This window comes from Bos grunniens, chromosome 2 (genome assembly GCF_055505025.1).
Source record: "Bos grunniens cultivar Pamir isolate PY7600 chromosome 2, Bosgru_T2T1.0, whole genome shotgun sequence".
In the NCBI taxonomy this organism is placed as follows: Eukaryota; Metazoa; Chordata; class Mammalia; order Artiodactyla; family Bovidae; genus Bos; species Bos grunniens.
The window spans coordinates 18,842,662-18,854,986 of NC_141166.1; the positions used below are offsets into that span (position 1 = coordinate 18,842,662).

The 12,325-nt window shown below is 38.1% G+C and overlaps 1 protein-coding gene across 49 annotated transcripts in view; it reads left to right on the forward strand.

The window, feature by feature from the left end:
- The window catches only part of TRIP12 (thyroid hormone receptor interactor 12), a 151,338-nt gene that overhangs the window by 3,897 nt on the left and 135,116 nt on the right, over positions 1–12,325 (forward strand). The gene's annotated exons all lie outside the window — the stretch shown is intronic.

Sequence of the window (12,325 nt, forward strand, 5' to 3'; positions counted from 1 at the left end):
ACTGTTTTGTGTCTGTAAACAGGCATTTTACTTTTCATTTACTTTCTTAAAGTTAGAAAATGTTGGTAGTTAGAATTTCTGAAGGTGCTAAACAAAATTATTTTTTGCAGTGAAGAACAGGATGCTTGGTCAGGATAAAAGCAATGCTTTCATCTAGCAAAGTAAATTTGAAGTAATGTTTACTTTTCCATTCTAACTTTTGAGATTAGTGCATTTTTATCTGGATATGCTTGTATGATCCTGTCTGAGGTCATCATCCTAGCAAAGAAGACACACGCTGGCCTACGAATTCATAACACTGCCACTTAGTAGCTGTGTGACCTTGAGTTATTATTCTCTGACCCTGTCTGATCTCCATTTGTTTTAATCTGTAAAATGGGAATGGATAGTCCATCTCTTTCCTACTGGCTGATTGTGAGATCCAGTGGATATAATGGCTGAGAAGAAATACAAACTGCTAAATAAGTGTAAGACAATTGTCATTAGCTTTAGAAAATTATCTATTTTGAGGTAATTACAAAAAATTTTTATCAGTTGGAGTGGTGGAAAGTTGTCAGTGTAAGGTAGGTTGGAGATAGGAAGTTATAGCACTTTATAATTTGAAATTGCTTATTAATTGGTAGTGGAACTTGGACCCCAATTGTTATGTTACTTTTTTTTGCAGCGATATGCTTGTTCACCATACCTTGTTAATTCTGCTGAGAGAAAGTTCAGACAGATTGCTTCGTGTTTTTATTGTGGAAAAAATTTGTTGCTGTTCTGGTTCATGGCTTTTATGAAATTGATTTTCTAATATCAGAGACTACAATTAAGGATGGAGAAGGAAATGGCAACCCACTCAGTATTCTTGGCTGGAAAATCCCATGGGGTCTCAAGAGTCGGACACGACTTAGCAGCTAAGTGACCACCACAATTAAGGAAAAGTATTTCAGGATCTTGGTCTGGTTTCTTTTACAGAATCTGAGGGAGTTTTTGTTTTTAATTCTTTCAAGGGAATGTGGGTGGGAATCTTTTCGAACAAACTGATACCAATTGCCCATTTATTTTTTGCATGTTTGCTGAGGTAATTGGATGTACTCAAATTGAAAAAGTAACCTGCTTGTTGCTTTTCATCTTCAGGTTCTTGATCTGCCAGCCTGACATGCTTTTTTCCTTCTTTTGAGTCATTTTAGGTTCACCTCAACTCACAAGTATTTACTCAAAAATTTCTACCCCATGATCTTTCCTTTTTATTTCTTTGTTATCTATCTATGCTTCATTTGGGGATTATAGTGCTAGGTTTGTTGACAAGCATTGCTTTTGTTTCCTTGACTGGATTATGGGCTTCCTGAGGGCAAGGATTATCTCAGTGTCCTTGTGTTTTGCCTGAAGGTGTACTCATAAACCTGATTGAAAATAACACCCATTTTCCTTCCCACTCCAAAGCGGTAATGGTAGCCTGGCCATGCCAGCTATGCAGCCAGTCTTCCTGCTTGGAAAATTTCTTGGCTTCAACAAGTCTCTCAGGGTGCTGTCTGGTTTAGTGCTCAGCGTCTCACATCTTCCTGACTGCTGTGCCATCAGAGTGCCTGGATAGGGTAGAAGGGTAAGAATTTGGTGAATATTATATAAAACATATAATTTGTAGGTTGTTATATAATCTTGGTGCTTTTAGCTCTTAACATGTAATGTTAGCTTTACATTTGTGTGTGTGTGTGTGTGTGTTTAATTTTTTAGTGTCTGGGTGTAGTTTAGCTGTGCTATATAGATTTCTTAAAGGCATAAACCCCTAGCAAATTGTTCTTCACTTTCTACCCAGTCTGCTAGATTTCTCTGTACACAGTGGGTGCTTGCTGTTATTTATGGTAAATAGATCTGTATACTGATATCGAGCCAGTCTTTTGTATTTAAGTGGAACTTGGCTAATGTCCTGGATTTTCACAAATGCAGTTCTTTAATAAAATCTTATCAGTACTACCCCAATTTATTGCTAGTTTCAGGGTATGGGCAAAAGAAGTTGTTTTCTAGACTGAAATGAGTCTGCTAGATAGTTTTTCTCCTAGGACTTGTAGATCTTTTTTGTAATTCTTGTAGTTTCAGTAAACTGGATTGGCCAGAAGAAAAAGCTACTCAAGTAGACCATTATTTAGACTAAACCCATTTTGTCTTGAGTGTGCCGAGAAGCTGTTAATAGTCAGTTTTGGAGTTATGCTTGATTTAAACAGTCATTCTAGACGCCTAGAATTAAAAAGCTGCCTGTTGCTCCGATCTTTCATTAAGGAACAGCACTGTTCAAGTGAGTATCTGATTTGAAGGTAGAAGACTTGGGTTCCAGTTCTGGTAATGCATTTTCTGTGTTTGTGACCTTGGACAAATAATACAACCTTTGTGAACTTCAAGTGCTTAATCTGAAAAATGTGATCATGGCCACCATATCAGTGCTAGGCACTGTATTCAGGAGATCAGGCTACAAAGATGGATTGGAACACAGCCCTTATTCCCCTGGTTCATCCCTGCATTGATCACTACTGCCTGATTTGTTTACATTGTTCTACCTAGAACATTCTTTTATAATGTATGTAGGTGTTCTGCTTGAAGATATTTGAGTATAGAATAGTATTCCTTAGTAGATTATGAATTTCTTGAAGTTAGTCTTTGCTCTTTTATCCATAGAAGCAAGCGCAGGGCCTGTCCCATAGTAAAGATTCTTTTAACGTTTACTGAAGGAATAAGTTGTGAAAATAAGATTCTGAAAGTGAAAATATTTTGTAATGGTTTAATGTAGTGTCCTATTTGATTTGTTTTGATAAGCATTTTGGATCACCGTTATGTTAACAAGATTTTGGGGGTTTTCTTTAATCTCTTGATACATGTTTTAGAGACTGCAAGTTACGTTGAATCATATTAAAAAAAATTAAGGCAAGCCATTTCACATTATTTAATTATCCATTATTTGCATGAAATAGTTGATCATTTAAATGCTTCATTGAGGACTTATGTTTTGAGACAGTGCATATTTAAGTACAGAACTGAATTTTACACATAATTTTAGTTTATTCTGTTTCTTTTTAGAAAGGATATATTTATTTCTATAAATGTTATTACCCATACATGGGTTTTTGAGTTATTTATTATTTATAAGCTGAAGTGTCTATCAACAAGTCTTCAAGACTTGAAATTATAGCCTTTTAATGTGTGTTTTAATCGCTTGTTGGCTGTCACAAGCAGTGAATGAGTTCCACCCTGACTTTACAACTCCTACTCATTCCACCCATGAGCAGCATTCTGAATAAATAGATGGACCTTGTGCTATCGTCTTAAGGTCATATTAACTCATCTTCAAGTCCTCATACTGTTAAGCATGTGTGATGCCCTGAAAACCCAAAGTGAGTTTGTATGGATAACCTGTTTGAAAGTCACTGTTGAGTTGTAATATAAGCTGCTTTGTGTCCTCAGAGAGCAGGTTCATGGAGATCATATGAAGGGGCCTTCCCCAATTTCCCTTTAAAAAAAAAATTCTTAAAACGTCAGTGCTTGTAGTTGCCTTATAAATAGCAAATGTGTGAAAATGCTATAATTTCTGCTATGGCCCCAGTATTTTATAATCCCGTTTTGCAGTCTTGGCTGCGGGCAGTCAGAGGAGCTGCCTCTTCTGCTCTGAAAACACCCAGGAGCTTCATTCGTGCTCTGGCTTTCATTGTCTCTTCACTTGGATTAGTACCTTTCCCCAACCTTGTATCTCTGTAGCTACATACACTCTTAACTTTCTTTCAGTAGCTCCTGTGAAGATTTTCAGTCTTCACTCTTCTGCTCCCTTCTGCAGCATTTCTTTCACTGATGGCTTTTACGGTCTTTCTAGTTGTTTACATCTTCTTTATGAGATCTTTGACTTCTTGAGAGTAGAGGTCTCATTCTTCTGTCCTCACAGAGGCTGGCACAAGTCTCCATATAATGTGTCGTACATGGTAGATGGCAGTGGTAGAGTTCATTCTGGTGAGACATTAAAGAACTATATTGTGAAATAATAGTATTGACATAGTCTACTGTCAGCTTGGGCTTCCCAGGTGACACAGCAGTAAAGAATCCACCTGCCAATGCAGGAGATAAAGGTTCGATCCCTGAGTTGAGAAGATCCCCTGGAGTAGGAAATGGCAACTGTCTCCAGTATTGTTGCCTGGAAAATTCCATGGACCGAAGAGCTTGGTGGGCTACAGTACAGGGGTTTGCAAAGAGTCTGACAGGACTGAGTGCCTGATCATGCATGCACATGCTGTCAGCTTGCTTATTTTATTGGCGGCTTGCAGAGTCTTAGTTCCCCAATCTGGGATTGAACCTGGGCTCTCAGCAGTGAGAGTGCAAAGTCCTGACCACTGAACTGCCAAGGAATTCCCTCAACTTGCTTATTTTTAGTTTTTCAGGGTTTGGTACCTGAAGGTAGGATCCTAGAATATAAATTTTTCAGAATCAGGCTCATTAAAATCAGCTTCTTAAGGGATTGCTAAATAGTACTAGACTGTTTTAGTGACTTGGATACCCCAGGTTTAGCATTTGGGGATTATGGTTATTAGTAGATAAGTTTGTCAGTTCGTGTTTTATCAGGTGTTTACTGTGCACCACAGGACTGTGCTGGGGGAAATACAAAAGGGACTTAAGACGTAGTTTTTGTCTTCCGAGTTTTGTTACGTTTCTTTAGTTGATAATCAAACTGACTTGATAACTATGTATAATTAGCACAGAGAGGTATTCTGTAGATATTCTAAATGCAGGTGTTCTGCATTTAGAAAACTTGATACGAGAATCTAAATTAAGAAACAGATGAATTAGGGCATGCTTTTTTGGCCTTGCTGAATAAATTGTTGGAAGTGCCTCCATTGCACAAATATTTCATCAACAACCAACGCGTGTGCATTTCTGGTTCCATATAAGGTCTGCCCTCTTGTAGAGTGCTGAGGAGAAATAAGATTTATAAAGTGAGATCTTTTATTTCAAAATGTACTAATATTGCAGATGAGTTCAGACTATGTCAAAAGAACACAACATATAACATCGTACATATTTGTTTTTAAGTGCAAATTTGAGTTTTATATAGCGAGTATTCAAGTTTAGAGAGAGATTGAAGTTATTGAGGAAGACTTTATGAACAGAGGAGGGGCTTGAGCTGACCCTGATACTTGGATAGGTGTAGGAGGGTAGGGAGCTTAAAAGTGGAGTTGACAAGGATCTAATGGTAAGGTAAACTGGCCCTCTGAAGGAGAGGGTCCACATTTATGAAATTTGGGCTGAGATTATTGAGGTTCTGAAATGGGAGATTAAGAAATTCAATATAACAAATAGACATATTGAAGTTATGGTTGATAGATGAATAGGCAGTGATAATATGAAAAAAATGTACAAAAATATTTAATATGTAAGTGAAAAGAAAACTAAAAGTGCTTCCAGATCTTACTTATCTTTTTATGAAATTGCTTCCTTTTCAGGACTGCATATAAGGGTCTTTGTGGTAAGTTTTGAGGCAGTAGAAGCAGTGGAGGTAAAACTTACTTCTTGTTCCATTTCCCTACTTGATAGATTAAGTAGATCTTTGATAGATTAACAAAACTTGAAGTTTTGTTCAGTAGGCAGGAGCTGGTATCTAAATGATTCCCACTGCCCCTCTGTTCAGTCACAGAATTCTTCCTTTACTGGAAGCTGGCAGTCATCTCCTAACACATTCATTCAACTATTGTTTGTTCAGAGATTTAAAAAAAAAATCAGTACTGTTTAAGAATACATGTTTCTTCTGAGTTATTTCTGAGTTATTTAAATCAGTCTTATTTATGGGGAACCTTTTGTTTAGTGTCTACTGCTCTAGAAAACTGTTTAAAACAAAAGCAAATTGTGGTTTTAGTATATATATATAAAATCCCTGATAGCTCAGTTGGGAAAGAATCCACCTACAATGCAGGAGACCCTGGTCCGATTCCTGGGTTGGGAAGATATGCTGGAGAAGGGATAGGCTATCCAATCCAGTATTCTCTGGCTTCCTTTGTGGCTCAGCTGGTAAAGAATCCGCCTGCAATGCAGGAGACCTGGGTTTGATCTCTGGGGTGGGAACATCCCCTGGAGAAGGGAAAGGCTACTCCAATATTCTGGCCTGGAGAATTCCACGGACTGTATAGTCCATGGGGTCACAAAGAGTCTGACGGGACTGAGTGACTTTCACTTTATTTTTTCAAAGGTGGAAATTAATATTACCCAGTTTAATCAAGTGAGATATTTTAGTCAAATATTTCCCTTGCTCTCTGGTTGATGTCACAGTAGATTATTTGTTACCCATTTTATTAATACTTTTACAAAAGTATGTACAACAGGATTTCAAAAATGGGAAATGAGCTTAGATGTGGCTGAAGGGAAACTAAAGCAAAAGAGAATATTTGGGGGTGTGGTAGCCATAATATTTAGCTTTCTTTAGCATCTTTTGTTTCTAGCATGTTCTTGTAGACTTTGATGACTGTAGTTGAATTAATTTGATCTTTTCCCTAATGTGGGGACAGCAGAGATGCTAGCTGTTATTGCAAGTTTATGACTTAAAATAGTATCTGTTAAGGCTGTATAGGCCAAAATTTTTGGGGTTTTGTGGACTCCAGTTGAAGCATTTGTGAAGTGTCAGTATTTTATTGCTGCAACAGGCAGTAGTACCTATTTTTCTGCAAGACAGTCCTGCAGCTTCCCAGTTTTTTCCTTTATCAAGCACATATTTCCATTTGTTCTAATCACCGAGGGAAAGCAACTTAGTTTCCAAAGGAGATTAGACCTGGTCTCTACCAACAGCATTTGGGCCCTTCTCCCAGTAGATGGCAACAAAAATTAGGCTCATTTCTGAGAAGATTGAGTAATTCTTAACTTTGTGATCAGACCTGTTTGCTAGTTATTTCTCAACTCTCATTAGGTATATTAGTGTTGATTTTTACCTTTTGACCTCAAAATACTTTTGTTATAAAGCTAGACTTAATTGCAGAGTTCATCTTTTCACCCTGCCTTTTGACAAGCTTTGCCCTTCCAGTTGCTGCTGTGAGGTAAGACTTGGGGAATTTCAGCCTTCGGTGTGGCACTGTAAGGTAATCTGCTGCCTCTTCTGACCAGCTAGTATTACTTTCAGCTGCCTGGATGTTAGGCCATGCCATTTTTTTTTCCAGGTGTCTTCTCATTACACAAACTAAGTCCAACTGAGACGAATTACTGGAGATAATAGCCCATCATATGGGATTTTCCTTGTAACACCCCTTTAAGGTGATACTCAGTTTATATTTCTTGCATCAGGTGAGGATTTGGTGAAACTTAATGTTTGCTGGAATAGCTGCTTTTCTTTCTGTTGTATGGAATGGGCCTTCTGCTTCAGTCATGTGTTTACTTATAATCAGTATATTAATTTGTTACTAAAAGAAAATTAAGATGATTCATAATTATGCAGTTAACTTGCTGCTGCTAAGTTGCTTCAGTCGTGTCCGACTCTGTGTGACCCCATAGATGGCAGCCCAGTAGGCTCCTCTGTCCCTGGGATTCTCCAGGCAAGAATACTGGACTGGGTTGCCATTTCCTTCTCCAGTGCATGAAGATGAAAAGTGAAAGTGAAGTCGCTCAGTTGTGCCCGACTCTTAGTGACCTGGTGGACTGCAGCCTACCAGGCTCCGCCATCCATGGGATTTTCCAGGCAAAAGTACTGGAGTGGGGTGCCATTGCCTTCTCCACAGTTAACTTGAGTATACTATATTTAGAGAAACTCACAACTTCAGGATACCTGCTGAATTTACTTAAACATTTAATGTTATAGTAAAGAATTTGGGTTAGTAGGTTCAGAGGAAGAAATTATCTTGGTTTCAGCAACCACTGCATTGAGTGTGTGTGTGTATTGATCTTTTAAAGGTATTTCTTGGGCTTCCCTGATAGCTCAGTTGGTAAAGAATCTGCCTGCAAATGCAGGAGACCCTGGTTTGATTCCTGGGTCAGGAAGATCCCATGGAGAAGGGGATAGGCTACCCATTCCAGTATTCTTGAGCTTCCCTTGTGGCTCAGCTGGTAAAGAATCCACCTGCAATGCGAGAGACATGGGTTCTATCCCTGGGTTGGGAAGATCCCCTGGAGAAGGGAAAGGCTACCCATTCCAGTATTCTGGCCTGGAGAATTCCATGGACTGTATAGTCCATGGAGTCGCAAAGAGTCAGACATTACTGAGCGACTTTCACACACACAAAGGATTTGGGAAGTTTCCACATTACTTAAAAGAATTTTAAAGTTAGGAGTGGATTAATCCATAGTTCTTTTAACAAATGTGAAATACAGGACTTAGTAAAACCATTTTTCTAAAAATTTCTGCGATTATTTCTGTTTAAGGGCCATATTAGCATCATGATACAAGGGAAGAAATTATCTTGGTTTCAGCAACGACTACATTGATCTTTTTTGTGTGTGTGTATATTGATCTTTTAAAGTTATTTCTTCAATTCTATTAGTAATATTCTTAAACCTAGAAAGCAATCGTTTAAAACATCTCTGTTCTCAGTGAAGTTAGTATGAAGTTAGCAGTGGAGATACAATTAATGTATGTGAATAATAAGCAAATGATATGTATTTATAAGCAGCTTTGGTCACTATTTCAAGCCTTAGGTTAAGGTTTGGGATTATGAGGATAGACAGATGTGGTCCTTGACCTTGAGTTTATAGTTTTATTAGGAGGGGGGCGGTAAATTCAGAGACAGAATTAATCATAGAAACTCTTAAGCCGAATTCTGAGACATTACTCAGATGCCTCATCAGGTGACTAGCTGGAAAGGAGAATATAGTAAAAATATTACCAAGGTATTTCTCAGAATAGTTGTTTTAGCTGCATCCGTGCATACTTGCCCACACTGAGTTCTGAATTCAGTTCCTTATCTTTGTGATATGGCTTTCACTGTAAATATGTATAATATAGTCTGATAGCTAAATCAGTCCAGTAGTGTGGGAGATTAACAGCATAATAATAAAAAAGACTTCATGAATCAATGTACCAGAAGCTCCCTTCGATTGAGTTCTTTCCTTGGTACACTGATATTTTACATAGGTTAATGTTAACGGAGTCTCTCGGGATAGGGTAGGGAGCTGGGTGGGGTGGGGATGGAGAGAAGAGTGGATGAGCCAAAGAGCTGGGCATTTTAGACAAGGGCTGTGTGAGGGTGGACAAGGCTGTAGCAGAAGAGGGTGTCAGTTTTCAGAAGTGGCAGAGGAGAGTTAAATGTACTAAATAAATATATTTTGCTTTCTGTGTTTATTTTAATGAGTTCTTTGCCCCATATTTTTACATAAGAAAGATAGCTATATTCTTATTATGCTTTGAGTATCCCTGGGTTATAACTCCAATTGGAATAATATCAAAAATATAAATATAGTAGAAAATAAGATTCATACCTGTGCATACATTTACATGAACATCTTATTTCTTCTTAAAGTTGGCATTTTTTGTAACTTTTTATTTTGTACTGGAGTATAGCCGATTAACAAATAACGTCATGATAGTTTCAGGTGGACAGCAAAGGGACTCAGCCATACCTATGCATATATCCATTCACCCCCAAACTCCCCTCCCATCCAGGCTGAAAGTTGACATTTTTATCCTGTAATTTTAATCAGTTTTTACAGAAAATGTTGTTTTTCCATGGCTATGCACATTTATGTTTTGAGGAAAGTGTCATATAGAAAGATGATGGACTTCAAGGCTCAGTTCAGTTCAGTCACTCAGTGGTGTCTGACTCTTTGCGACCCCATGAATTGCAGCACGCCAGCCCTCCCTGTCCATCACCAACTCACAGAGTTCACTCAAACTCACGTCCATCGAGTCTGTGATGCCATCCAGCCATCTCATCCTCTGTCGTCCCCTTCTCCTCCTGCCCCCAATCCCTCCCAGCATCAGAGTCTTTTCCGATGAGTCAACTCTTCCCATGAGGTGGCCAAAGTACTGGAGTTTCAGCTTTAGCATCATTCCTTCCAAAGAACACCCAGGGCTGATCTCCTTCAGAATGGACTGGTTGGATCCCCTTGCAGTCCAAGGGACTCTCAAGAGTCTTCTCCAACACCACAGTTCAAAAGCATCAATTCTTTGGCGCTCAGCCTTCTTCACAGTCCAATCTCACATCCATACATGACCACAGGAAAAACCATAGCCTTGACTAGACGGACCTTTGTTGGCAAAGTAATGTCTCTGCTTTTCAATATGCTATCTAGGTTGGTCATAACTTTCCTTCCAAGGAGTAAGCGTCTTTTTTAATTTCATGGCTTCAGTCACCATCTTCAGTGATTTTGGAGCCCCCCAAAATAAAGTCTGACGCTATTTCCACTGTTTCCCCATCTATTTCCCATGAAGGGGTGGGACCGGATGCCATGATCTTCGTTTTCTGAATGTTGAGCTTTAAGCCAACTTTTTCACTCTCTTTCACTTTGATCAAGAGGCTTTTGAGTTCCTCTTCACTTTCTGCCATAAGGGTGGTGTCATCTGCATATCTGAGGTTATTGATATTTCTCCCAGCAATCTTGATTCCAGCTTGTGCTTCTTCCAGCCCAGCGTTTCTCATGATGTACTCTGCATATAAGTTAAACAAGCAGGGTGACAATATACAGCCTTGACGTACTCCTTTTCCTATTTGGAACCAGTCTGTTGGTCCATGTCCAGTTCTAACTTGCTTCCTGACCTGCATATAGGTTTCTCAAGAGGCAGGTCAGGTGGTCTGGTATTCTCATCTCTTTCAGAATTTTCCACAGTTTTTTGTGATCCACACAGTCAAAGGCTTTGGCATAGTCAATAAAGCAGGCTAGACACTGTTTAAACAGGGTCCCCATATTCTAGCTGTGTGATCTTCGGCAAGTCATTTAAACTCTCTGAGGTGTAGTTTACTTGGTTATAAATGGGTGCTGTTAGGATGGTTCATAAATAGTATACACTTGATAAATAGGAGCTGCTGCTATTTTTATTTATAATGATAAAAAATATATGTTAATTTCACTATTTAGAGGAAGGTTTACATAGTGTCATCTTGCAGAGCCGGGGTCAGCAAACTTTTTTCGCAAGGTGCCAGATGGTGTTAATATTTTTGGTTTTGCAGGCCAGATCTTAAAGGGTTAAAAAAAAAGCAGCCAAATCAGCATTTTGAAACTTTACAAAATGAGGTGGTTGGCCAGATTTGGCCTGTGGGCTATAATTTGCCAACCTCTGCTCCAGAATATTACTAGCTGCTTTTTTACGTTGTTCATAGGAATTTGAAATGCTCTCTGTATGTTTTCAAAGATAACATGATAATGTCTCAAAGATAAAGGAGTTTAGGATAAGTGGCTAAGAGCAGACATTGGGATTCAATTTAAATTTTGGGTCTAATACTATTACCAGTGTGACTTTTGTTTTGTCACCTTATTTTGGCTTCAATGTCCCACCTGTAGAATGGGAATAATAATAATGGTCCCTATCGTAGGCTTTTTTTAGAATTAAATTAGTTAATATGTAGAAGTTTTAGAACAACGCCTGGTACAGCCTAAGTGCTCAGTGTGTTAACTGTTGTTAGTAATCATTCTTTTTTTGAGAGGAAGCATTTTTATTTTCTTATATTGATAAAACAACAGGTTTGAGAAAGAAGATGGATATCTTTGATATATTGGAATTACTTGAGTGACAAGAGTTTTAGGTTTTGAAGCAGGAGGATCGTTTGAAGCAGAAGTATTGGTAGACTCTGCAATGAGATGGTTTCTGGTTGGGTTCCAGTTTCCTAGTTGTTTGATCCTGGGCAAGTTGATTAACATGCAAATTATAGAAAATACGGAATTGGCCAAAGAGTTTGTTTGGATTTTTCTATAAGATGTTATGAACTTTTTGGCCAACTCAATACAAAATTTATAGAATTCCTTTGAGTTTTTAATGAGAGTGAAGTATTAAGCACAGGGCCTGGTTCATAGTTAAGCAGTTGCTGTATTACATTTTTTTTTGACTAAGATAACTGACTTCTAGAAGAAATTTAATAGTAGCTTTTATTCTAGTAGGTTTTCTAAATGACGACTTACTTTCACATTGTTTTAGTATATGAAGTTACACTTGACTGTGTAAACTTTTTATTTTTAACATGTTATAATTTTGGTGTTGAGTAAATTTAATGGTTAAAATGAAACTTTAAAGATTGAAAGGAAAAATATCCCTGACTTGGTATTACGTACATTAAGTGTTTTGAAAAGCTTTTTGAGGAGTGATTTCTCCGTTTGATATAGGTTCACAGGTTTATTAAAATGTTGTAAACGTAGAGTAAGGAGGTCAAGGTTTTGTTGTTGTTAATCAGTAAAAATTTAAAGAAATGGA